A 25,899-nucleotide genomic window follows, 5' to 3' on the forward strand; every position below is an offset into this window, starting at 1 on the left:
CACACGCTCCGTCTCTTTCAAAATAAATACAGAAACTTAAAAAAAAAAAAAAATTGGTACCAGATAGCACGGAATAGCCACACTGTCAATAGGGAGAGACCTACTGGCCCAGCTCAACACCTGACCAGGAGAAGGTAGATATCAGAATATCAGAAGATACTCTGATCATATCCTTCCATGATGAATCCAAGAAGACAGAGGTGACTCCTCAAAAGGAAATTAGGAGATTGTCAGAAGGTAGAAACGGATAGCAGTCCACCAAAAACATTAATCGAGCTGCACTATCAGTCCCTAGAGATGGAACTCATTTCCTGGACATTCCATGTGCTGCGTGTATATATTCATATAAATGTAAATGAATGTATTATGTGCAACACAGGTACAGTTTTGTTGGGTATAGAAATGGGTGAACATTCCTACAGAGGCTCATATACTCCATTAGCAGTGAGCAGGATGGGCTATTTTTCCCATACAATACCCTTGGTTTATACCAAGGGCAACCCCCACCCATACTAAGCCACAGACTCTTGTCTGCACCAAGTGGCTCCCACAAGAGAGCATATAAAACATCCCAGACTTGCTGACATAAACCTGCTCCAAAGATATGGGTCCCTTTGTATCACTGACATCCTCTTAAAAAGTCGTCCTTAAGTTTATTTTATGGAAAGAGTTAAACGTTTTTATGTATGTATGTATGTATGTATGTATTTATTTATTTATTTATTTTTAATATAATTTATTGTCAAGTTAGCTAACATAATGGTGTATACAGTGTGCTCTTGGTTTTGGGAGTAGATTCCCATGATTCATCACTTACTTACAACACCCGGTGCTCATCCCAACAAGTGCCCTCCTCAGTGCCCATCACCCATTTTCCCCTCTCCCCTCCCCCCCCCCCATCAACCCTGAGTTTGTTCTCTGTATTTAAGAATCTCTTATGGTTTGCCTCTCTCCCTCTTTGTATGGAAAGAGTCAAATGTTAGATTTAGTAGGGAAACTTTCTGTTTATAGGAATATTGCAGCAGTTTTTAATAGCATATTATTTGTTTTATAATTCTAGATTTTCTTCATAGATTGGATTTCTTTAAAGTGGAATAAACTCCCCGTTAGGGGATCGGCTATCTGAGTTACTTAAAAAAAAAAAAAAGAAAGACAACCCTTAGCTTCTTATACCGGATTTTAGACGCACAACATGAATTGGTGACAAAGTGTTTCTGAGTGGAGACCCTGGAGGACCACTTTGGAAACTCTCTGAAACCCATTGGTAATTGGTTCTATCCATCTTTATTCCAACGATTAATGTGCCGACGTCCTTATAATCAGTTTGTCCTAGTAATTCCCTTAAATGGGATTTATGCAATCTATTTTACTTTGCAAACCTTCTTTTGTTGCAGGGAATGCAAGTGTGAGCTTTACTCCCAATTCAGAAGCCCGATTAATAAGATTTAGGTATAATTTCAAATAGCAATCCATGAATGCTCTTAACTCTCCCATCATAGGGCCTGTGCTTCCTTTTGGGGACTATTCAGTCTGAGTTGGGGTAAGCCACTCTGGGCTTTCATTAAGGGGCAGGGGTCTGAAACCAAGTTTCCCTTGGCTAGTACTTCACGTCTCTTTTTTTAAAGACACAGAGAGAGAGAGAGAGAGAGAGAGAGAGAGAGAGAGGGAGAGTGCAAGTGGGGGAGGGGCAGAGGGAGAGGGAGACCCAGAATCGGAAGCAGGCTCCAGGCTCTAAGTTGTCAGCACAGAGCCCGACGCAGGGCTCGAACTCACAAACTGCGAGATCATGACCTGAGCGGAAGTCAGACGCTTAACCGACTGAGCCCCTCAGGCCCCCCTCGCTTCTCTTTGATCTTTCGGTTAAATCCTGTTGTTGCTCAAGAAAACTCTGCATTTCCCTATGTACAGATGGGCTGTCTGGAGATTCTAGCTTGCATTTCTTCTGATGTCCCAGGATTTGCTTTCGCTGTTCCCCCAATACGTAGGATTTGTGTCCTTTGCATTTGACTTGTCTTTTGTTGCTTGCTATTGGCGATGATGCGTGGATCCAGGATCCAGGATCCGATTCTGGATCCATCCAGGTTTTGCCAGGACTTACAATGAGGTGCTGTCTTATGCTCTGAGGTGCTTTACAAGCATACGACGAGAAGCTGAGAGTATCGGATGAGATCTCCAAGGAGAAACAGCTCCAAACCTGGGCGATAGGACCTACATAAACCTTTGCCAAGACTCACTTCTGGTAGCTGGACTTGTCATATTCCTTGCTCCCAAGCTGCTGGCCCAGGGGGCCAACGGTCTTAACAGGTCTCCATACAGGCTGGTTTCTGCCTTCACGTGTCATCCCAGGGCTACGGGGGCCAGGCCTATTTTGTGAGAATGGATCTTCTCACCAGCGACACTGCCCACAGCTGCAGTCAGAGAGCGCAAACACCTCGCACAATTGCCGTGACTTGCTCCCACCCGGGGCCTTCGTCAGATGTCACACGATACTCCTTCCTGATGAACTCAAATGTGGCCTTCCAGACCTCAACTAAGAGAGGCACTCACCGATCACGTTTAATTGAAACGGAATTAAAACCCTAGATTAATTAGATCATGTGGGGTGGTGGTTAGGAAAAGGATTCCAACATCTGGCAGTGGATGGGTTCTGATGAGCTTGGATGTCTCTTTGCGATTCTGTAACTTGGTGCGGGGCGCCCTCACCGCGAGCCCTGCTTTGCGTGGAAAGAAAGTGTATCTGTTTGCGTGGAATGCACCCTGTGCTTTGCCTGGGCTTCCTGTTTTTCCAGCTGGTCTCCGTGAAGCTGTGTGGATCCCAGGGTGACCTTGCACAGGCCGGCTTTTCTGCACTAGGTGCTTCATCTGCTTCCAAACTGCAGCTGTCACTCCGAGCGAACTCACCAGCTGATGAAAGCCTCGTCTTTCGGAGCAGAAAATGAAATCTGAAAAGTAAGGCCATGTTGCTGACACCTTTGGGCAAAGCCTTTTATGAAGGGGGAATGTTAGCTTTCGTGGGTCCCATTTCCATATCCTGCCTGAGCCCCGGCAACCCAGCTGACAGCTGGCAGCAGCTGAGAGGCACCGAGAGCAGAGAAAATCAAAGCTCTCCCTCGCCACCGGAGAGTTAAACCCCAAAGGGCCTGTACAGAATGCTTACTTGGAGAGCTGCAAGGGGCTTTTTATTCTCTTCAGGTTAGCTTTGCTGATATCCAGGGGCTAAGTATAACTGTAAGCATGTGAATTTCAATAAATATGTTTCCTTCAATTACCCAGCTGGACAGTTTAGTTCACCAGAGCCTGTAATCACACAAAAGCTGCCAGGGAATTGTTGTGATTTAGATAATTTCTAATCTCCTCTCTGCTTAACCTGCAGGGGCTATGGGCAGCCTCAGAGACCAAGGGGTGGAGAGAGCCTGTTCTCATCAACCCAGAGAGGCAGTTCCTTGGCTCAGCCTGATGGACTGGTGCTGTATTCAGACAGAGAGGCTGAAGAACAGGGTGGGGGGCGAAGGTGTGAGTGTTGGGGTGTGGTTTGGGAGTGAGAAGGTTTGGGGTGTGGTTTGGTGGAGAAGGTAGAGTAGCCATGGGATGGCAGAAAAGAGCTGCTAGCCAGCCTGGGTGCTAAGAAGCAAAAGACCTCCCCCCGCCACCCTCCAGAGGCTCCCCCTCTGAGCGAGGACTCAGATTTGAGTCCCCGATCTTGCACCCAGCACCCCTTCTGCAAGTTCCAGAGGGGCCGTCCATGGTCAACAGAGACCACCATTTTAATGTATTACTTGTAAATGCAATTTGGTAGACTCCTTGCCAACACAGTGTACCCTGCGATGTCTGTTTAGCTAAACCACTAATTGTATGGAAGATTTCTCCCTAAGTTACTTGTTAGGGGGGGTCAACGATCAAGGGACTCTTTCTCGGTCTTTATGGAAAGCTGCAGAGGACAGTGGGGAGCCAGCGCTGTCGTTTGGGGGCTGGGTAGCCGTGCTGTGAACTTGGAGGCTCTCTCTGGTTGCATGTGTGGTCCAGGGCCGTTGGGATTCTAGACTGCAGGGGAAAAGCATTCCTCAAAGAACAACAGCATTTGTCTCTCCTCTTTCCTGTTTCCTGGATGCTTGGCATCTGTTTCCGTTCTTCAGCGCCTTCTGATTTCCTCTGAGGCAAAGTTTCTTCCTTGTTAAATGCAGTCTGATGGAGAAGTCATTGGAGGTTCATCATCTCATGACCCGGTCTAAGCCAAGGAGGTGAATTCCCCCTTGCAAAGAGACAGGACGCCCGAAAATGGCTGGCATTCCATTGCATCCAGGGACAGGGTGCCAGCCAGTCACTCTCGTTATGGGACAAATGTGGCCCCAGCCTCTTGCCTCTGGAATTCTGCCATTCCCAAGCCTGACTCTCCCAACACCCCTGAGTCCTTTATGACCCATTATCCCTTGAGCTTAACTTAGCCAGAATTGGATGCTCTTCCCTACAAGTAGCAGACTCTGTCACCGCAAAGATCCACATCTGGTCCTGGCAGCAAAGGCATAATGATTCGTTTATTGCAGGTTTTATTCATTCCAGGGCAGGGACTTTAGAGAATTCCAGAATCCTTCGTGTTTTGTTTTGGCTTTTCGTTTTTAAGATGTGGGGAAGCTAAGAAATGAGATGGGTTGACTCGCCTGGCGTCCTGTGGCTGGTTAGTGACAGAGCAGGGACGCCAAGTCAGGACTTGGGTTGAGTCTCAGTTCTTCCTGCGGCAGCCCACATCTGCCTCAGCTGAACGTTCTGGCACCTTTGTGGCCGGTCTGCCCTTTGGCTTGCGAGCAGCATGGAGGAGAGGCACACGGCCAGCAGTCGCGCCCTCTGCAGCGGGGGGCTGGCCGGGGCGTGTGGCAGGGCTTTGGGGAGAGAAGGGAGCTGCGTTTCAGAAAGTACCTTCATCTGCCCTCTGCTTGGTCAGAGAGCTCGAGCCCATGGTGGTTCGAAGTGGCACATAATAAGAGGACATTAATATAAATAGGAAATAAATAAGCAATAACCACAACACGCACATCTCAAGATCACCTTGGAAAAAAGTCCTACAGATCCCCCCGGGGACAGGTTCTTCCTCCCTCTGCCTTATTTCTCAGTGTGACCCCCCCCCCCCCCCCAGGCCCTGCCAGCTGCCATCTCTTCCACTCACTTCAGTGTCTTAGCAGGAAGCTGCCCTCTGACACTCCCCAGGGCCCTGGGTGGGCCCTTCCTCCTGTGAATAACCGCACTAACGAGGGTGACATTTCCACTTCCCCTCCTGTTGGCTTTGTCATCCTACAACATCCCCGGCCTGGTCTCCTGGGATACCTAATTAAAGAATTGACAGTGTTCTTACCAATAGTCATGTTCGGAGGTGAGCAAAAAAAAACCAAACAAAAAACAAAAAACAAAAAACCAAAAAACCCCAACGACAACAACAACAAAAGCATCTTTGTATCTGTTGCAGAGGCTTACTTTCCATACAGTAACGTAGCCCACACCGTAGGCTGCACACGGTAGGCAGCCGGTGTTAGACCGCATCTGCAGCCCCTGGGGACACCGTATATCATGGCGCAGGGTAATAATGGATGGTTTTCACGACAACCCAGACTATGTTCATTTGTTACGCTGATGCGTTTACCAAGCATGAGCTGCCTTGTATGTGCTCAGCGCTACGCGAGGAAAATGAAGATACATGAGAGAACAAGAAGACAAGGTCCCTGCTCTCAAGGCGTCTAGGTGTACCGGGCCTCTGCCGTGTGTGACTCACTTTGGACCTGGCCCGTCCGAGTACATTTGCACTCCTTCCAAGCTGCAGTGATTGGCTCCTGGAGGGAACATGACCCAGGGCGGTCCCAGGGAGAGTCAGTCCAGGAACTCTTATCAAGACTCTGGGGACTAAGGTGTTCTTCTGCTAAAAGGCAGAACGGAAGCCTGGATATTCTCACAGCCATCCTGGCAGCCTTCTGCTTTGAGAAGGAAGTCACACTCCTGAACTCGTCATTGGAGCCCCTGTATCCCATGGTGACAGAGCCACCCACGAAGTTTGCAATTCCACAAGCTAATCAATTCTCTTTTCTTCTTAAGCCAAGTAGAGGTGGGTTTCTCCCTTTGAAATAAAAGTAATCCTGTTACTAATACTATGAGAAGAGTTGATTACTTACCACAACACACTGTCTCAATCGAAAGGCACAGAAATGCCATAGGAGTAGAGCGTGGGGAGAGCCTCACTCCAAAAAGAAAATCGGGGAGGGATTTGGAAAAAGATCCCAAGAAAAGAGACCACTCGGATTTAATCATGACAGATGAGTGGGAATTGACTGGATACATGGGGGGCATTCCAGGCCATGGAAGAACACACATAAAAACAAGCTCGCATTTCATTTTTTTTTTTAAGTGGCATTGATGTCCAAAAGGAGGAACGTCCGTTTCATTCATTGAAGAATGTGGGGTAATGATGCCGTATAGTTATGGCTTATGATGCCATATAGTTAACTACTGCTGTATTGATGAGCTAACTATTCCTGGACATCCCCTTCAAGTTCTTTAAGAATTCTGGAAGCAAAACATGCCCACATCGGAGAATGGGATCTGTGGCAGTGGTCCACAAACCTGGACGCTCATGAGAATCGGTTGGGAAAGTGAAAGCCCAGACACGTACACCCCACCTCTGACTGAATGAAACTCAGAGTGGCATCTAGTGTTATATGAAAATTCCTCCGGTGATTTGGCTGTGTAGCCAGTTCTGGTGCACTTAATCTAAAGAGAGGAGAAAAAAACAAAACAAAACAAAAAAACAACCCAATGATAGAAAGCACCAAGATTTGGAAATCAAGCCTATCTGGGACCCCAGGTTCATCATTTTATCCGCAACACTAAAGTTGACCTCATTTGTGAAACAGAAACAATCATATTCATAGAGTATTTATAATTATTTGTGGGATGTTTCCCAGGTACTGGGTGCTATATTATATGCCTGGGATATATTAGTGAATAAAACAGATGAAGATCTCTGTCCAGCAGAGACAGATTGTGAAAATAGTTCAATGGGTAAGTTACATGTGATGCAAATTAATAGGTGCCGGGAGAAAAAGAGAACAAAAGGAAAGGGGGATTGAGAGTGATGGGGGTGGTCAGGGTATGTGAGGCTGGTCAGGGTAGGCTCATTGAGAAGGTGATTTGAGCAAGTACTGAGGGAAGAACAGGAGTTAGTGCTCATGGGTTAGAATCTCACAGGCAGAGGGTTGGGATACTGAGATTCAGAGAGTCACCCCAGGGATGACTCCAAATTCTAGGTCTGAGAAATTGGAAGGATGTAGCTACCATATATGGAGACAGGTGATCAGCTTGTGGATAAAGCAGGTTTTGGAGGGAAGATCAGCAACCCAGTTTAGGACATGTTAAATTGGAGATATCTATTAGATCTCCAAGTGGAGATGTTGAGCACATGTTGCTTATATGGTTTCAGGTTTGGAGTTTAGAAGAGGTTTCTTAGCTGGAAATGTAAATTTGGAATCCAGCACAGATGAGTTTTGAAAACCTTGGAACTCTAAGAGTCCAAGGAGGGAGAGGGTAACCCTGCAGAAGAGAGGAGGATGAAGAATTGAGCCCTGGAACTCTCCAATGTGGAAATGTCAGAGAGGAGAGGAGGAAGCAGCAAAGGAGACTAAGGCTATCCAGTGAGGTGTTCTGGAAGCCAAGAAAAGGAGTGCTTGAAGGACGAGGGAATGATAAAGTATGTTAAATATTGCCACTGTTGCCATATAAGTAAGAGGAATGCGAAGAATTGACCCTTGGCGTGGAGAAAATTGTTAGCCATGACCAAAGAAGCTCTGAAGGATTGGTGAAGTCAAAAAGTTTTGTCAGAGAGCGTGTGTGAGTTTCCATCACATGATTGTTATGAGGATTATATGATAACTCTAATGTGTAAATTAATTACTATCGTGGGTGGTATTTAGCAATAAATCTTAATCCTCCTTTTTGATCTTGAAACACCTGAATGTGTCTTCATTCCCAAATGAGAGCATAGCCCAATACTACAACGGTGGACATAAACTCAGGGATTTGGTTTGGGATTGCACTGAATCCATAAATCAAGTGGGGAAGAATTTGACATCTTAATAAAATTGAGTCTTCAATCCATGAACATGGAACACCTCTTCATTTATTTAGATCTTTGATTTCTTTCATCAGTTTTGTTGTTTCCACATGTACTTCTTGTACATTTTCTTAGACTCATACCTAATATTTTCCTTGTTTTTTTTGCAGTGCTATTGTAAATAGTATTATAATTCTAGTTTCAAATTCCAGTTGTTCATTGCTGTTATATAGGAAAGCAATTGACTTTTGTGTGTTAGCATTTTATCCTGTGACCTTGCTGTAGTTGCTTATTAGTTCCAGAATATATGCTGATTCTTTGGGATTTTTCACGTAGACAATCATATCGCCTCTGAACAAAGGCAGTTTTAGTTCTTCGTTCCCATTTTGTACACTATTTCCTTTTCTTTAAAATTTTTTAATGTTTATTTATTTTTGAGAAAGAGAGAGACTCAGAGCACCAGCAGGGGAGGGGCAGAGAGAGAGGGAGGCACAGAATCGGAAGCAGGCTCCAGGCTCCAAGCTGTCAGCACAGAGCCCGACACGGGGCCTGAACCCACAAACCGTGAGATCATGACCTGAGCTGAAGTTGGACGCTTCACCAACTGAACGACCCAGGCACCCCGTTTGTTTCCTTTCCTTATCTTTCCCCTCACCCCACACACTGGCTAACACTTCCAGTATGATGTTGAATAGGAATGGTGAGAAGGGACATCCTTGCTTTGTATGTATCTTAAAAGAGAAGTATCTGGATAGTTGCTCACCATTATGGTGTTTGCTGTGCACTTTTAATAGATTATTTTGGTCAAGTTAGTTTCTCTATATTCTTAGTTTTTTGGGAGTTTTTATCATAAATAGGTGTTGGATTTTGTCAGAATGTTTTCTGAATTAGTTGATATTTTGTGATTTTTTTTCTTCCTTTGTTGATGTGCTGCAGTATACTGATTGATTTTCAAATGTTACACCAGCATTCATACCTGCAATAAATCCCACGAGATTGTGGTACATAATTATTTTTACACTTTTTCCCCTCTTAAGAAATTTTCTTTTTTTGCCTTCTCTGATTATAATAGAGCATTTCGTATGATTCCATTTTGTCTCATGGAATACCAATTATACTTACTAAAAAAAAAAAAAATAGTGGTCGCCCTAGAGTTTGCAATATATATATTTAAGTAACCTAATCCCACCTTCAAATAACATTATACAATTTGGCATTTAGTACAACCACCTTATAACAGAATAATCCCAATTCCTCCTTCCTATCCCTTGTGGTATTACTGTCATTCAATCTGCATATCCATATGTCCTAAATACCCAGTATATATACTGTTGTTACTTTAAACGGTTATCTTGTTGATAAATTAAGCATAAGAAAAAACATAACACTTTATTTCACCTTCAATTACTCCTTCTCCAAAGCTCTTCCTTTTCTCATGTAGATACGGATGCTTCAAAATTTTTCTCTTTGCTTTTGATTTTCTGAAGTTTGAACACAATATGCCTAAGTGTAGATTTCTTGGTATTCTTTTTGCTGTGTTCTCAGAGCTTCTTGGATGTGTGGGTTGGTGTCTGCCATTAATTTTGACAAGTTCTCAGTTATTATTTCAAATATGTCTTCTGCTTTGTCCTTTCTTTGCCTTCTAGAATTCCAATTGCATGCATGTTACACCTTTAAAATTGTCCTACTGTTTTTGAACATGCTGTGTTGTTGTTGTTGTTGTTGTTGTTGTTGTTGTTGTTGTTGTTTTCATCCTTTCTTCCCTTTGCATTTTAGTTTGGGAAGTTTCTCTTGACCTCTCTTCAGGTTGGTGATTCTTTCCTCGGTGATATCAGAGGAAAGAATTTTACTGACGAGCCTATCAAAGACGTTTTACGTTTCTGCTACAAAGTTTTTTGATTTCTAGCATTTGCTTTTTTATTCTTTCTTAACATTGCACCTCTCTTGATTACATTACATCTGCTCTCGCGTGTTGTTAATTTTTTCCATTAAATCCTTTAACATATGAATCACAGGTATTTTTAAATCCCCTAGGTGATAATTCCACAATCTGTGCCATATCTGTGTCTGGTTCTCATGCTTGTCTCATATCGTCAGACCGTGTAGACGTCTTGTAGCTTTCGTTATCCTTTTTAGTTGTGAAGCAGAGATGATAAATCTGATAAGAAGGCCTGAGTAAATAAGGCTTTGGAGTGAGGTTTTATGTTAACCTGGCTAGGAGTTGGCTTGTGGTTACAAGTACCAGAAGCTTTACATTCCTCTCGTGCCCTTGTTTTTGTCACCTCCTTTATCTTTGCGCTTCCCTAAGAATTCCTCTTTAAAAAAAAAAAAAAGTTTATTTATTTATTTTTGAGAGAGAGAGAGAGAGTGTGTGTGGGCAGAGGAGGGGCAGAGAGAGAGAGAGGGAGAGAGAGAATTCCAAGCAGGCTCCATGCTCTTAGCACAGAGCCTGACACAGGGCTCGAACCCACGAACCATGAGATCATGACCTGAGCCGAAATCAAAAGTCAGATGCTTCACCGACTGAGCCACCCAGGCGCCCCCACTAAGAACTCCTCCTTAAACAGAGTCTGTACCTTGCAGCCCTTTTAGCTGTAAAATGTTATTATATTGGAGGCCTGTTGATGTGGTGATAAAAAATCAGAGAGGGAAGCATTCTATAATCTTAGGATTAAATCTCAGTGTTCGGCGGGTCTGTGTCCTGGGTTGCGACCTTTACAAGTTTTTCACAGCTTTTATTCTTACTTCTTAGGTGACAGAAGAAAACTACAGGGTCTGGAGTTAGAGATATGCCCTTCCCCTGAGTGGGATGTGTCTTTCCCTGTGGAGAATAGTCCCTGTGATGGCGAAGGGTCTCGGTGCATTCACAGCGATCACTCTCCTCCTTACCCTGCCAGAGCCAGGAGGAGCCCTTTCCCATCTCTTACTGCTGTCTGACCTTGGGTGAGGAAACCAAACTTCCCTGAGACTCAGTATTTTCATCTCTAAAATAATTCAACCTCCTTACAGGGTGGTGGTAAGGATCAAGTCCAATGACTCATGTAAAACACATGATGCTGTGCCTGGCACGTGTTAAGACCTATTTTGGTCACCCATTGCCACTACTTTATATGTTCCCATTCCAGGCTCCAACCTCGTGTCGTTTCTGGTAAATATAATAGAAAAGCCTGCTTCGTGCAAATATGAGCCCGAGGAGACCTCTTTTATCTCCTTGATCTACTCATTCAACTACTTTTTCGCCCTTTAATGTTAGAATCCTCCAGGAAATGAGGATTTTTCAGGTTAATTTCTGTATTACTTTGCTAGGGCTGCCGCAACCTAGGACTGCCGACTGGGGCATGAACAACAGAAATGCATCTTCTCACAGTTTTGGAGGTTGGAAGTTCAGGATCAAGGTGTTGGTAGGGTTGGTTCCTTCCGAGGGGTCCAGGGGAAGATCTGCTCCACACCTCTCTCCTTGGCATGAAGATGGCCATCTTCTCTCTGTCTCTTCACATGGCATTTTCCCTCTATGGATAAATTTCCTTGTGCCTAAATTTCCCCCTTTTAAGGGACCCCAATCAGAGTGGATTAGGGACCACTCTGATGAACTCACTCTAACTTGACTACCTCTGTTAAGACCATATCTCCATATAAGGTTACATCTGAAGGTACTAAGCGTCGGGATTCAAAATGCGAATTTGGGGGGGACTCAGTTCAACCTGTAACAATCCCCTTGCCAGTAGCTTCTTCCCGCTGCTACGCCTTTCCCGTCTTGCATCCTGCTATTGCCGAGACTGAGGGACCTCTGTAAAAGTTAGTCATTGCTTTGCACACCTTTCCCTATTTCAGAAGTTTTTGGCTTCATTCATTCTCTGCTCTTGGGCTGTCATTACCTTCCGTGACTCTTTCCTGATCCACTGAAGAGAAATGTTATCACGAGTTGGCTGTTCTCATCTTCTGGCTGCGTTGTTTGTCTTGGCTTTGAAAAAATTCCAAAAATAATTCTTGGTAACCTGTAATTTTATCTCTGTGTTGTCTTTTGTTTTTCCCCACGTTTCTGGAACCATGACAGAAGATTCTGAGTAATTCTGATCAGCATATATTCATGACAGCTCCAAAAAAAAAAAAAAAGGTTATTTTATGCTTCGGCAGATGCACCTGTAACTTTGCATCTCTTAGTACTTTTGGACGTACCGGGGAATTAGTATCTGGACTTGGCTTTGGAATGCTATGTATTTGCATACCTAGAGATTTTGTTTAATTTATTTCAACTCAACATATATTTATTGAACACTTAACTAAGCTTCAGATCCTGAAGGCATAATAATTTATAAGATGTTGCTAATTGCCAGAAGCACTTGGTCCAGCAGAAAGGACACAGGTAAATACCATATTGACCCAGGGTGACAAATGAGATACCCATATGGTAGCTATAAAATGCCGTGAAAGCTCATATTGCTTTAGTTTTTTCATTTTATTTCATTTTAGAGAGTATTCTGGAGCTTTTCTTCTCCTCCCTCCCTTGAAGTTTTGTCATGGAGGTTAGCCTGGAGTATTCATGATGATTTACCTTGATTTCATGGCTTTCCAGAGTTCTCAGGATATACTTAAAAGCCTCTGGGGGCGCCTGAGTGGCTCAGTCAGTTAAGTGTCGACTTCGGCTCGGGTCATGATCTCACGGTCCGTGGGTTCGAGCCCCACATCCGGCTCTGTGCTGACAGCTCGGAGCCTGGTGGCTGCTTCGCATTCTGTGTCTCCCTCTGTCTCTGGCCGTTCCCCTGTCTCTCTCTGTATCTCTCTCTCTCTCCCTCTCTCTCTCTCAAAAATAAATAAACATTGGGGCGCCTGGGTGGCTCGGTCGGTTAAGCGGCCGACTTCGACTCAGGTCATGATTTTGCAGTCCGTGAGTTCGAGCCCCGCGTCGGGCTCTGTGCTGACAGCTCAGAGCCTGGAGCCTGTTTCAGATTCTGTGTCTCCCTCTCTCTGACCCTCCCCCGTTCATGCTCTGTCTCTCTCTGTCTCAAAAATAAACGTTAAAAAAATAATAATATAAATAAATAAATAAATAAATAAATAAACATTAAAAAAAATTTTTTTTTAATCCTCTGAGTGTCCTACGGGACTCTGTGTGATCTGGCCCCTGCCCCACTCCCCTGCCTGCACTTGAGTCACCCTATTCCCTAAAACACTGGTGGTCTTCCTTTCGGCCAGAGCTCTGTACTTTTTTTCCCGCTCCAATGTTTGAGCACAGGCCTCTGCCCGGGATGTCCTCATCCGCCCCACTTAGTCAATACCTCTGTTTCCTGCGGCCTTCAGATGATTAACCTCTTGTTCAAAAGAACTCTGCTGGGCTCCCCTCTACCCATCTCATCCAATTCCACTGTATGGCCCCCCTTGTCACTCTGAATAGCACAGTTTATTTCTGTTGTCATGTGTGCCTATAATAATTCTTTTTTTTTAATGTTTATTTGTTTTTGAGAGAGACAGACCATGAGGGAGGGAGGGGCAGAGAGAGAGGGAGACCCAGAATCGGAAGCAGGCTCCAGGCTCTGAGCTGTCAACACAGAACCCGACGCGGGGCTCGAACCCATGAACCGTGAGGTCATGACCTGAGCCCAAGTTGGAGGCTTAACTGACTGAGCCAGCCAGGTGCCCCTGGGATCCACACTTTTGAGGGCAGAATTCTGAGTGTTTTGACAAAGCTATAGAGTCATGTGACCAACACCACACAATCATGAGACACAAGAGTTCCATTACCCCCACGTTCCACTGTGCCTGTTCCTGTCTCCCAGCCCTTCTTCTCCCTGTGTAATTTTGCTTTTGCCGGAGAGTTATGTAAATGGAATCAAAAGTTTAGCTTTTTCAGTCTGGCTACTTTTACTTACTTATAATCCATTTGAGAAGTCATCCGTACTGCTCATGGGAACAGAGTTTTAATGCAAGTTTGTAAAAAAAAAAAAATCAATACAATGGATTTTCATTTACCTGTTTAAAAATATTTATTGAACTAATCTTTCTTTCCTTTCTCTTTCTTTCTTTCTTTCCTTCCTTCCTTATCTATCATCTTTATATCTGTATCTCATAAGTTATCATAAAAATTTTTATTTTTATTTTTATTTTAAGCACATTTGAAATGGGTACTTAGAGACAGTAGTTTCTGAGAGCATTCCCAGGAGAGAGAGGTGTTTCTTTACAACAGGGGATGTTTTCGTAAGGTGGATGCATTGGAGTGAGCCTTGAAAAACGGCTAGGGCATTGCTTCAGGAAATGTCAGATATCACTCAGAAGGCATCAAAGTATTCTCTTTGGCCTCTTAGGGACTCATCAAGCCTCCCCTACATCTAACCCAACCTTACATCTGTGCACAAGCAGGACAAGGAACGGCCTGATAAATCTTATCTTTCTTTTTCTTTCCTTAACAAACATTCACTAACCATATACTAGCTGTGAAGTTCAATGCAAGGTGCCCAGGGAAATGTGAAAGTAATAAGAGAGTTTTGCCTACTTGATTTATCCCCTGTCGATACTCCACTTTCCTTTATACTAGCCTCATTTTTCCATTTTCTCTCTTCTTATCTTGTTTCATAAGTAAGAGGCAGCTTCCAAAAATATATGGAAAATAAATCATGGAAAATGTTGGGACAAAGAAATAATGTGGGTGAAAAAACAATCCGAGGGCAAATTTACCTACCTCTCATTGCCACATTGTTTTATAGAGGCACCCAAGATGGACCACTGATGGGGTTGTATGTTTCCCGGAAACTAAAGTAAGTAGGGAAATACGCGCTGTTAAAAGATCCAGATCGTCCGCAAGATAGAGACAAACCCGTTGTTTAAAGTTTTCTCATCTTGCTGACCTAAGAAAAATTCTTCCCTCGGGTCTTCATAAAGAAAACACTTTTTAATTCAGACAAGAACATCCTGGACTCCAGCCCAGCAATAAATACAAGAGTAAAGTTTGCCCGGCTGCTTCTTACAGCATCCCTCAATGCAAGCCAGTCTCACAACAGTGAAGTTCAATCCTGTCAAGTAAATTTGACAAGAGTCAGAATGATGCCATTCCGATATGCAGCTCTCAGATGGTGTTATTTGATCCAAGGGTAAAATTTATCATTTCCAGAGAATAGATGAATAACATGTCCTTCAGGCAAATCCCCCATAAATATCTGTTCTCATAAACAGGATTTTGATGGGATTTGGACAACAGAGTTATCTGACAAGCAGCTAGGGTGCATCTGTGTGGGCTTTCCATTAAGGGCTGACACCAATCAGACCCAAGGTAGGATAAAATTGTTTATTAAAACTCATGGAGACTGTATAAAGCATATTTAAACAGGTTATTCCTCTTTATAATGGCACCAGGGTGTACTTATTCCAGAAGAAGGCAATAAGCTGAGAGCTTTAAGTGTATCCTGTCGTTTCAATATCCTATAACATTCCTATGTAGTACCTTCTGTTTGTCACCCCATTTTACAGAAGAGAAAACCAATATTAGGAGGAGTTCAGTAATTTGTTAAGCATTACACAGCTTGTAAAAAGAGCCAGGATTCAAACCAGTTCTCTCTGGAATCGGAAACAGCATGAACCTTTGTTTTTGTCTTTTGTTTGTTTAAAAACATTTTACACATAGGGACACCCGGGGGCCAACTTCAGCTCAGGTCATGATCTCACAGTTCATGAGTTCGAGCCCCGTGTCAGGCTCTGTGCTGACAGCTCAGAGCCTGGAGCCTGCTTTGGATTCTGTGTGTGTGTGTGTCTCTCTCTCTCTCTCTCTTCCCCTCCCCTGTTTGCAGTCTCTCTCTCTCTCTCAAATATAAATTAACATTTAAAAAAATTTTTTTTAAATAATGGCAAAAGACATTTGCATAGATATTTCTCCAAAGAAGATAAACCAGTGACCAAGAAGCATAGACACAGATGTTCAACATCACGAATCATTAGGGAAATTCAAGTCAAAGCCACAAGACCCCACCCTCCACCCATTAGGGTGGCTATTATCAACAAAGTAGGAAAGAAGGATTGGTAGGATGTGGAGAAACTGGGACTCTTGTTTATTGCTAGTGGGAATGTAGAGTGGTATAGCCACTGTGGAAAAGGGTATAGTGGTTCCTCGGAAAGCTTAACATAGGATTGCAAAAATGGTCCAGCTGTTATACTTCTGGATATATACTCCAAAGGACTGAAAGCATACTTGAAAAGATGTTTGTAAACCATATTCATGGAAGTGTTATTCACAATAGCCAACTCCAGTGTCTATCAATAGATGGATAGATATACAAAGGAATATTATTCAGCCTTAAAAAGGAAGGAAACTCTGACATATGCTATAATATGGATGAACCTTGAAGACATTATGGTTTTTGTTGTTGTTTTTCTTAGAATGGTTTTATTTATTTATTTGCCTGTTTGTTTGTTTTTAATATAATTTATTATCAAGTTGGCTAACATACAGTGTATAGAGCGTGCTCTTGGTTTTGGGGGTAGATTCCGTGATTCATCGCTTATGTACAACACCCAGTGCTCATCCCAACAAGTGCCCTCCTCAGTGCCCATCACCCGTTTTCCCCACACCCATCAACCCTCAGTTTGTTCTCTGTATTTAAGAGTCTCTTAGGGTTTGCCTCCCTCCCTCTCTGTCTGTAACTGTTTTTCCCCCTTCCCTTCCCCCATGGACTGCTGTTAAGTTTCTCAAGTTCCACATATGAGTGAAAACGTACGAGATCTGTCTTTCTCTGACTGACTTATTTCACTTAGTGTAATACCCTCCCGTTTGAAGACATTATGTTAGATGAAATAACCCCATCTCAAAAGGATAAATATTGTATGATTCCACTTACATGAGGCATCTAGAGTAGCAAATTCATGGAGACAAGAAAGTTGAATGGTGGTTTCCAGGGACTGGGGAGAAGAAAGAATAGAATAGTTATTATTTAATGGGTATGGAGTTTTCTAACAGTGTGGATGTACTCGGTGCCACTGCAAATGGTTAAAATGATGCATTTTACATTATGTATATTTCGCCACATCAAAAATACATTTTCTTTAAAAAAAACCCACAAAATACTTATGTATCAAAATAATATAATTTTATTATAATTTATTTCCTTTTGAAATTACAGTTATCATACTTTTATGACTTTATAAATATAATATCTTTAATTGAAGAATCAAATAGCATTACATTTTTTTTAATGTTTATTTATCGTTGAGAGACAGAGAGAGACGGAGCATGAGCAGAGGAGGGTCAGAGAGAGAGAGACAGAATCCGAAGCAGGCTCCAGGCTCCGAGCTGTCAGCACAGAGCCCAACGCGGGGCTTGAACTCACGGACCGCAAGATCACGACCTGAGCCGAAGTCGGATGCTTAACCAACTAAGCCACCCAGGCGCCCCATTAAGTAGCATTTTAAAATTATGTTAATTTCTTCAAGGGTTTAATGCTCCTCAAAGGAGACTGTTCCTATCTTCAAGATAAAGTAAAGTTGCCTTCCTACTCTCCACCAAATGCTCAAAACCACACCAACAATTTAGTTTGCTTCATAGGAGATCCTAGAATATCTGTTTTATGTTGACTTGTTGAAAACAGAAGAACAATAGAGAAAATCAGTAAAACCAAAAGTGTTTTTGTTTTGAGAAGACAAATAAACAGATAAATCTCCAGCAGGCTAACCTAAAAAAGATACATAGTAAGGAGCCGCACATTAACTATACCAGAAATGAAAGAGGAATCAACGTGACTGATCACATGGACATTAAGAAAGTAACAGAACAGGAAGAGCATGTACAGGACCAGGCATTTGATACTTAAATGAAACTGATCAGTTCCTTGAAGGATACAAGCTACAAAAGCTCATTCAAGAGGCAATAGACAATAGGAACATTCCTGTATCTGTTAAAGAAATAGAACCAATCCTTAAAAAGCTTCCACAAAAAGAAAACACCAGGACCAGATGGTTTTGTTGGAGAATTCTATAAAATATTTAAAGAAGAGGTAGCACCAATTTCCCACAATCTCTTCCAGAAAATACAAGTAGAGGGAGGAACACTTCTCAACTCATTCTATGAGAGCAGTATTAGGCTAATACCAAAACCAGATAAAGACATTACAAGAAACTCCCATAAACATAGATATAAAATCCATTAAAAATTTAGCAAATCAGTGAGGCACCTGGGTGGCTCAGCCGGTTGGGCGTCAGACTTCAGCTCAGATCATGACCTCACGGTTCACAGGTTCGAGCCCCGTGTTGGGCTCTGTGCTGACAGCTCGGAGCCTGGAGCCTGCTTCGGATTCTGGGTCTCCCTCTTTCTCTGCCCCTCCCCCACTTGCACTCTGTCTCTGTCTCTCAAAAGTAAATAAGCATTAAAAAAAAAAATTTTTTTTAATAGCAAATCAAATCCAGCAGCATATAAAAAAGGATACTTGACGGTGACCAAGTAGGGCTCATCCAGGGATGCAAAGCCAGTTTAACATTTGTAAAGAAATTAATGTAATTTATCCTATTAATAGACAGAAAAATCAAAACGATGTGATCATATGAATTAATGCAGAAAGAACTTTTGACAAAATTCAACACCTATTTGTGACAAAAACTCTCAAAAAAACCCCCAAAAAACAAGGAACAGAAGGAAATTTCCTTAACCTAACAATAGCTAACGTAATAATTCATGGTGAAAAACTGAATGCTTTTCTCTGAAATAGGGAATAAGGAAAAAATGTCCTCTTTCAACTCCTGTTCAGTGTTGTCTTGGAAATTCTACCTAGTACAATAAGATAAGAAGAAGAGATTGAAAGTTTGTGGGTTAGAAAGAAATAAAATTGTCTGTATTTGCAGGTGACATTATTATCTGTGTAGAACAACTTAAATTATGTACCAAAACACTGATAGAACTTCTAAGCATGTATAGCAAGGTCACAGGATACATGGTCAATGTATAAAAGTTGATTACTTTCCTATATACCAGCAATGGACAATCAGAAATTAAAATTTAGAATCAATACTATCTATAAGCACACCAAAAAATTAAGTATTTGGGCATATTTCTAATGAAGTATGTATGGGATGTGTATGCTGTACAAAACACTGGTGAAAGAAATTTTTAAAAAACTCAATAAATGGAAAGATATTTCATGTTCATGGATCAGAAGAGTCAAAATTATAAAGATGTCAGTTTTCCAAACCAACTTAATCTGTGGATTAAAGGCAATAAGTTAAAGGCAACCAGAATCCCAGTCAACTATTTATAGATATTGACAAACTTAATGTAAAATATATATGGCAGGGGTGCCTGGGTGGCTCAGCCGGTTGAGTGACTGACTTTGGCTCAGGTCATGATCTTGTGGTTCGTGAGTTCAAGCCCTGCGTCAGGCTCGCTGCTGTCATCACGGATCCTGCTACAGATCTTCTGTCCCCCTCTCTTTCTGCCCCTCTCCCTCTCATCCTTCCTCTCTCTCTCTCTCTCTCAATAAGTAAAACATGTTTTAAAATACAATAAAATTTATATGGGAAAGCAAAGGATCTAGAAAAATGGACACACTATCGAAGAACAACAGAGTTGGAAGATTCACACTAACTGTCCCAAGACTTAATATAAAGTTACTGTATTCAGGACAGTGTGGTATTGGCAAAGTATGGGCACATCAATCAGCAAAAGAGAAGAGAGAAGCCAGAAATAGATCCACATAGTCAACTAGATTTTAACAAAGGTGCAAAGCCAATTCAACGGAGAAGGGATAGTTTTTCTTTTTAAAAAAATTTTTAATGTTTATTTATTTTTGAGAGAGAGAGAGAGAGAGAGAGAGACAGAGTGTGAGTGGGGGAGGGGCAGAGTGAGAGGGAGACACGGAATCCAAAGCAGGCTCCAGGCTCCGAGCCATCAGCACAGAGCCCGACGCGGGGCTCGAACCCGCGAACCGTGGGATCATGACCAGAGCCGAAGTCAGACTCCTAACCGACTGAGCCACCCAGGCGCCCCAAGGATAGTTTTTTTCAACAAATGATGCTGGCTGGCACAATTGAATGTTCATATGTTAAAAAAAAAAAAAAAAAAAAAGCGGGGTGGGGGGAGGGGGGAGACCTAGACCTAGATCTTACACTTTTTAGTAAAATTAACTCAAAATGTATCATAGACCTAAATACAAAATGGAAAAGTGTAAAACATATAGAAGAAAACCTATGAGAAAGTCTAGATGACCTTTGGCTAGCGATGAGTTTTTAGATACAACACCAAAAGCACAATCCAAGAAAGAGACAATTAAGTTAGACTTTATTACAGTGGAAACTGTTACTCTGGGAAAGACATTGGTAACAGAAATGAAAAGGCTAGCCACATAATGAAACGTTCTCGAAGCACGTGTCTGATAAAGGACTTATATCCACAATATAAAAAGAACCCTTAAAATTCAACAATAAGAAAACCAGCAACCCAATTTAAAAAATGGAAAAAAACATCTGATCATTTCACCCAAAAAAAGATATGTAAATAGCAAATAAACAAATGAAAAGATACTCAACATCATTAGTCATTAAGGAATGGCAATTTTTTTTTTAAGTTTTGTTTTCTTGGGGTGCCTGGGTGGCTCAGTCGGTTGAGCGTCCGACTTCGGCTCAGGTCATGATCTCACGGTTCGTGGGTTCGAGTCCCACATCGAGCTCTGTGCTGACAGCCTGGAGCCTGGAGCCTGCTTCAGATTCTGTGTCTCTCTCTCTCTTGGTCCCTCCCCTGCTCTCTCTCTCTCTCTCTCTCTCTCTCCTCTCGCAATTATAAATAAATATTTAAAAATAAAAAAATAAATTTTGTTTTGTTTTTTATTTTAGAGAGAGAGCATGTGCAAGTAGGGGAGAGGGGCAGAAGGTGAGAGAGAGAATCTCAAACAGGCTCAACGTGGGGCTCGATCCCACGACCCTGGGACCATGACCTGAGAAGAAATCAAGAGCTGGACCACTCAACCAACTGAACCACCCAGGTGCCCTGGGATTTGCAAATTTAAGCAATAATAAGATACCAACCATACAGAAGATCCCCAACTTACTATAGTTTGACTTACTTTTTTGCTTTAACTTTACCATAGTGTGGAAGTGATACACATTCAGTGGAAATTGTACTTTGAATTTTGAATTTTGATTTTTTTCTTAGGTTAGCAACATGCTGTAGGGGACCCGCTCACGATCCTGGGTAGCAACAGTGAGCAGCCGACCCCCCATCAACCCTGCAATCATAAGGGCTAACACTCGATATACGTAAAACCATTCTGTACCCACACGACCATTCTGTATCTCACCTTCAGCATAGTATTCCATAGAGTACATCAGATATTCAACATTGTATTATAAAACTTTTTAAATGTTTATTTATTTATTTAGAGAGAGAGAGGTGGAGGGGGGCGGACAGAGAAGGAAAGAGAATTCCAAGCAAGTTCCACACTGTCAGCACAGAGCCCAACGTGGGGCTCAAACTCACGAACCATGAGATCATGACCTGAGCCTAAATTAGGAGTCAGATGCTTAACTGACTGAGCCACCCGGGCTCCCCTCAACATTATATTATAAAATAGGCTTTGTGTTAGATGATTTTGCCCAACCCTAGGCTAATATAAGTATTCTAAGCATGTTTAAGGGAGGTTAAGGTAAGCTATGGTGTTTGATAAGTTAGGTGTAGTAAATGCATTTTCTACTTAATGATTGATATTTTCAACATGTGATGGAATTGTCAGGGTGTTATCCCGTTGTAAATCCGGGAAGATCTGTGCAATCCGGGATTCCTGACTAAAATCCAGCAAACTGACCATATTAATTAACTGGGGAGGCTATGGGGCAGTAGGAATTCTCACTCAATGCTGGTGGAAATGAAAAATGATACAGTCACTGTAGAAGAATTAAAACATAATCTTACCATATGATCCATTCTATTGTCAGTATGTATCCAACTGATTTGAAATTTTCATGGAGGAAATTGCTTACAGTTTTAGTTTCTGCTGGTTTCTTTGTCTGACCTTATTATCAGGGTGATGATGGTCTCATAAACTGATTTGAAAGTGGTCCCTCTTCTACTTCTTGAAGAGTTTAGGAAGGATTGGTATTGATTATTCACTGAATGTCTGATAGAACTTACCTGTGAATCCATATAGCACTGGGCTTTTCTTTGTCGAGAAGTTTCTGATTACTGATTCAATCACCTTATTTGTTACTGGTTTGTTCCGGCTTTCTATTTCTTCTTGATTCCGTTTGGATAGGTTGTGTGTTTTTAGGTCTTTGTACATCTCTTCTAGGTCATCCAATTTGTTCGTGTATAAGGTCCCTCAAAAAATTAAAAAATAAACTGCCTTAGGATCCTTCTAGGTGTGTATCCAAAGGAAACAAAACCATGATCTCAAACAGATGTCTACACTCCCATGTTTATTGCAGTATTATTCATAATAGCCAAGATATGCAAACCACTTAAATGTCCATTGATGAATGAATGGATAAGGAAAATGTACACATATACAGTGGAATATTATTCATCCTTAACGCAGAAGGAAATCTTGCCATTTGCAATAACACGGGCAAGCCTGGAGGACATCATGCTCCGTGAAATAAGCCAGACGCAGAAAGACAACAGTGTTGAAATGTTCTCATTTACATGTGTAATCTAGAATAATCAAATTCATAGAAGCAGAGAAGAGAATGGTGGTTGCCAGGGGCCAGGGGGAGGGGGAAATGGGTCCAGGGCACAAAGTTTCAGCTACACAAGATGAACTAATTTCGGAGATCTAACGTACAACAATAGGAGTGTAGCTAACGATACTGTGCTGTATACTTAAAACTTGCTAAGAGGATAGATCTTTTTTTTTAATTTTGTTTTTAATGTTTGTTTATTTATTTTTGAGAGACAGAGAGTGAGAGACAGAGAGAGAGAGCATGCGAGCAGGGAAGGGACAGAGAGAGAGAGGGAGACACAGAATCCGAAGCAGGCTCCAGGCTCCAAGCTGTCAGCACAGAGCCCCACGCTGGGCTCGAACTCACCAACGGTGAGATCATGACCTGAGCTGAAGTCGGGGGCTCAACTGACTGAGCCACCCAGGTGCCCCTAAGAGGATAGATCTTAAGTGTTTTCACAACAAAGAAAAAAAAAGGAAAGAAAGAAAAAAATGCTAACCCTGTAGGTGATGGATATGTTAATTAGCTTGATTGTTGCAATTATTTCACAATGTATACATGTATCAAAACATCAGGTTGCCTATCTTAAATATATACAATTTTTATTTGTCAATTATACCTCAATAAGCCTGGGGGGAAGAAAGAAATGAGCTATCAAGATTCACAAAAACAAAGATGAATCTAAATGCATATTGTTTTGGGGGGTTTTTTTTTGTTTGTTTTTTAATTTTTTTAATTTTTATTTTTTTAATGTTTATTTATTTTTGAGACAGAGAGAGACAGCATGAATGGGGGAGGGTCAGAGAGAGAGGGAGACACAGAATCTGAAACAGGCTCCAGGCTCTGAGCCATCAGCACAGAGCCTGATGCAGGACTCGAACTCACGGACTGTGAGATCATGACCTGAGCCGAAGTTGGACGCTTAACCGACTGAGCCACCCAGGTGCCCCTCTAGATGCATATTGTTAAGTGAAAGATGACATTCTGAAAGGGGCAGAACTATGAGAGAGTAAACATCATGTTTGTGAAGGATTAGGGGGTACGGTGTTGGATAGGTGATATTTTTAGAGTGGTGAAACTATTCTGTATATTATAATGATGGATACTGAAAAATTGGAGGGGAGAAGGTACCCTGTGTATTGAATGATGAGACCATTCAACTTCCTTCTTCTCCTGGGCTTGTGGAAGGCCGTCCCACAGGCTACACCTGCAGGGAGGAGATAGCAAGATCATTCCTCAGGAACATGAAATAACCGGGAGAAAGGATATACCGAAACTGATGGTAAAGGGAATTTCTCATCAAAACAACCTTAACCAGAATGCCTTAGTCAAAAGCTCTACTCAGGCACACACGGGTTCCTATTAACTCCAGCAGGTGCCTCGCTACGGAGATCACCAAGCCCCGAGGAAAACCTGTATCATGAGAGACATGATAGAGTAGAAAAGAAAAATCTCAGAGGAGGGACAGCAGCAACACCGGCAGGTGAAGAAAAGCCTAAAAATCCTTTTATGTATCTCCACAGAGACATAAGAGAAAATATTGTACTGTGAAACAGAAACAGGCTGCTATAAAAAAGGAATATTTTACGAGAAACGAAAAGCTTTGGGGAGTTAAAAATATGATAGAAGATGAAAAATTCAATATAAAATTTGGAAGATGATGTTGAAAGACTCCCTCACAAATAGAGGAGAAAGCTAAAAGAAACAAAATACATAGGGGACCAGTTTGGTGGGGTTTGACAGCCGAGAATAGGAGAGGACTGAGAAAATGGGTGGAAAATGTTTTTGAAGAAATATATCAATAGAATTCCACATATCGGAGGTGTATGACTTTCCAGACTGGAAAGGCAAACCAAGTATCTGTCTTGTATCTTTACAAAGAGAGAAGGAGAAAGAGAGGGGGGGGGGGGGGAGAGAGAGAAGGAGAGAGGATGGGAGGGAGGGAGAGAGGAGGAGGAGGACAGGGAGGAGGGGGAGGAGGAGGGGAGTGAGAAATCATATACAAAGTATCAGGAATCAGACTAACACTGTAACTATTCAACTAACCTGGAGGCTGGATGGCAACCCAATCAGTGCCTTCAAAATTCTGAGAGAAAATTGCCGCTTAGTTTCTGTAGCTAGCCAGATTATTGATGAAGTGTTAGTGTAGAATGTACGCGTCTTAGATGGGAAATGTCTGACACGTTCTATCTCCTGTGCCCACTGGCCCACTTTCTCAGGGGGTTACTAGAAGATGAAGCCTGTAGAAACAAAGAAGCAGATGAAAAGGGAGAGAAACAAAAAACATGATCCTGGAAAGCAGGGGATCCGATACACGTGAAACATAAAGGCAGCCCTTTGGATGATGGTAAATAGAGTTCCCAGGGGTTTTGGGGACAGAGAACAACCAGTTCAGGTTGGAGCAGGAGAGGGGGGAAGGCTCTGGAGGAGGCTGGGATCAAGCATGCCAGTTACTAACGTGTTGAAATGTACCACGAGAGGATGCGCACAATTGGTAGAGAACTCGGGAATGAACTGGTTATGGACACTTGCAAAATGAAGCAAACGAGGCTCAGAAAAAAAGTAACACGATACCAAGAAAGGACCATCTTGCTCAACTGTGAATAACAGTCATATAGTAAAAATATGGTAGGTAATAAATGTGTCTAACCAAAGCAAGATAAATCTACATTTGGAAGGAGAGGTAATCTCTATGTCTATAGAGACAGGGAGCCGGGCATCGGAGAGCTAAATTCTCATCATCTGCAGTGGTAGTTCAAGAGATAATATTTAAAAACTGAAAAGAAAAAATCAAAGACCGATAGCATGTTACTTAGAAAGGTAGAGGTAAATACAGCAGGTGTGGACGGGGGCGGGAGGGAGGGGAAGGAGAATGAAAGGAACTGAAAGATGTTGTCTCTAGAAAATGGGGATTAGAGATGTTGAGGGGTAGGTAAAGCATAGTTCTTTTTTTCGTTTCATTTTGTTTTGTTTTGCTTTAAGTCATGTAGAACCATTGGACTTTTTCAACAATTATTCAATAAACAAATAAATACACCAAGAGAAATTGACTAATGGAAAGTTGGTATACTTTGGAAATTTCAAGAGGTTTGCCTCTGGTGGTGTTTCTCGATGATTTATTAAGTGTCTTGGGTATAGCTTGAAATATCTATCACCTTAGGGATAAAATATCCTAATTTTAAGGATGAAAAATCAAA

The 25,899-nt window shown here is 42.2% G+C and overlaps 1 long non-coding RNA gene across 3 annotated transcripts; it reads right to left on the bottom strand.

Moving 5' to 3' along the window:
• Positions 1–4,229: 4,229 nt before the first annotated feature.
• LOC132688307 (uncharacterized) lies at positions 4,230–25,144 on the bottom strand. Of its 3 annotated transcripts, XR_009614485.3 has the most exons (5): positions 24,749–25,144; positions 23,834–23,909; positions 22,176–22,361; positions 16,906–16,966; positions 4,230–6,097 (listed from the first exon to the last, which is right to left on the bottom strand). It is a non-coding gene; the product is annotated as an uncharacterized LOC132688307 (long non-coding RNA). The 3 variants fall into 3 exon arrangements; XR_013552098.2 differs by lacking the exon at positions 24,749–25,144 and having other exon boundaries at positions 23,834–24,597; XR_009614486.3 differs by lacking the exons at positions 4,230–6,097; positions 24,749–25,144 and adding an exon at positions 14,765–15,090 and having other exon boundaries at positions 23,834–24,597.
• Between the last annotated feature and the right edge of the window lie 755 nt (positions 25,145–25,899).

The sequence above is a fragment of the Panthera onca genome, chromosome E1 (assembly GCF_046562875.1).
Source record: "Panthera onca isolate mPanOnc1 chromosome E1, mPanOnc1 haplotype 2, whole genome shotgun sequence".
NCBI classification, from domain to species: domain Eukaryota; kingdom Metazoa; phylum Chordata; class Mammalia; order Carnivora; family Felidae; genus Panthera; species Panthera onca.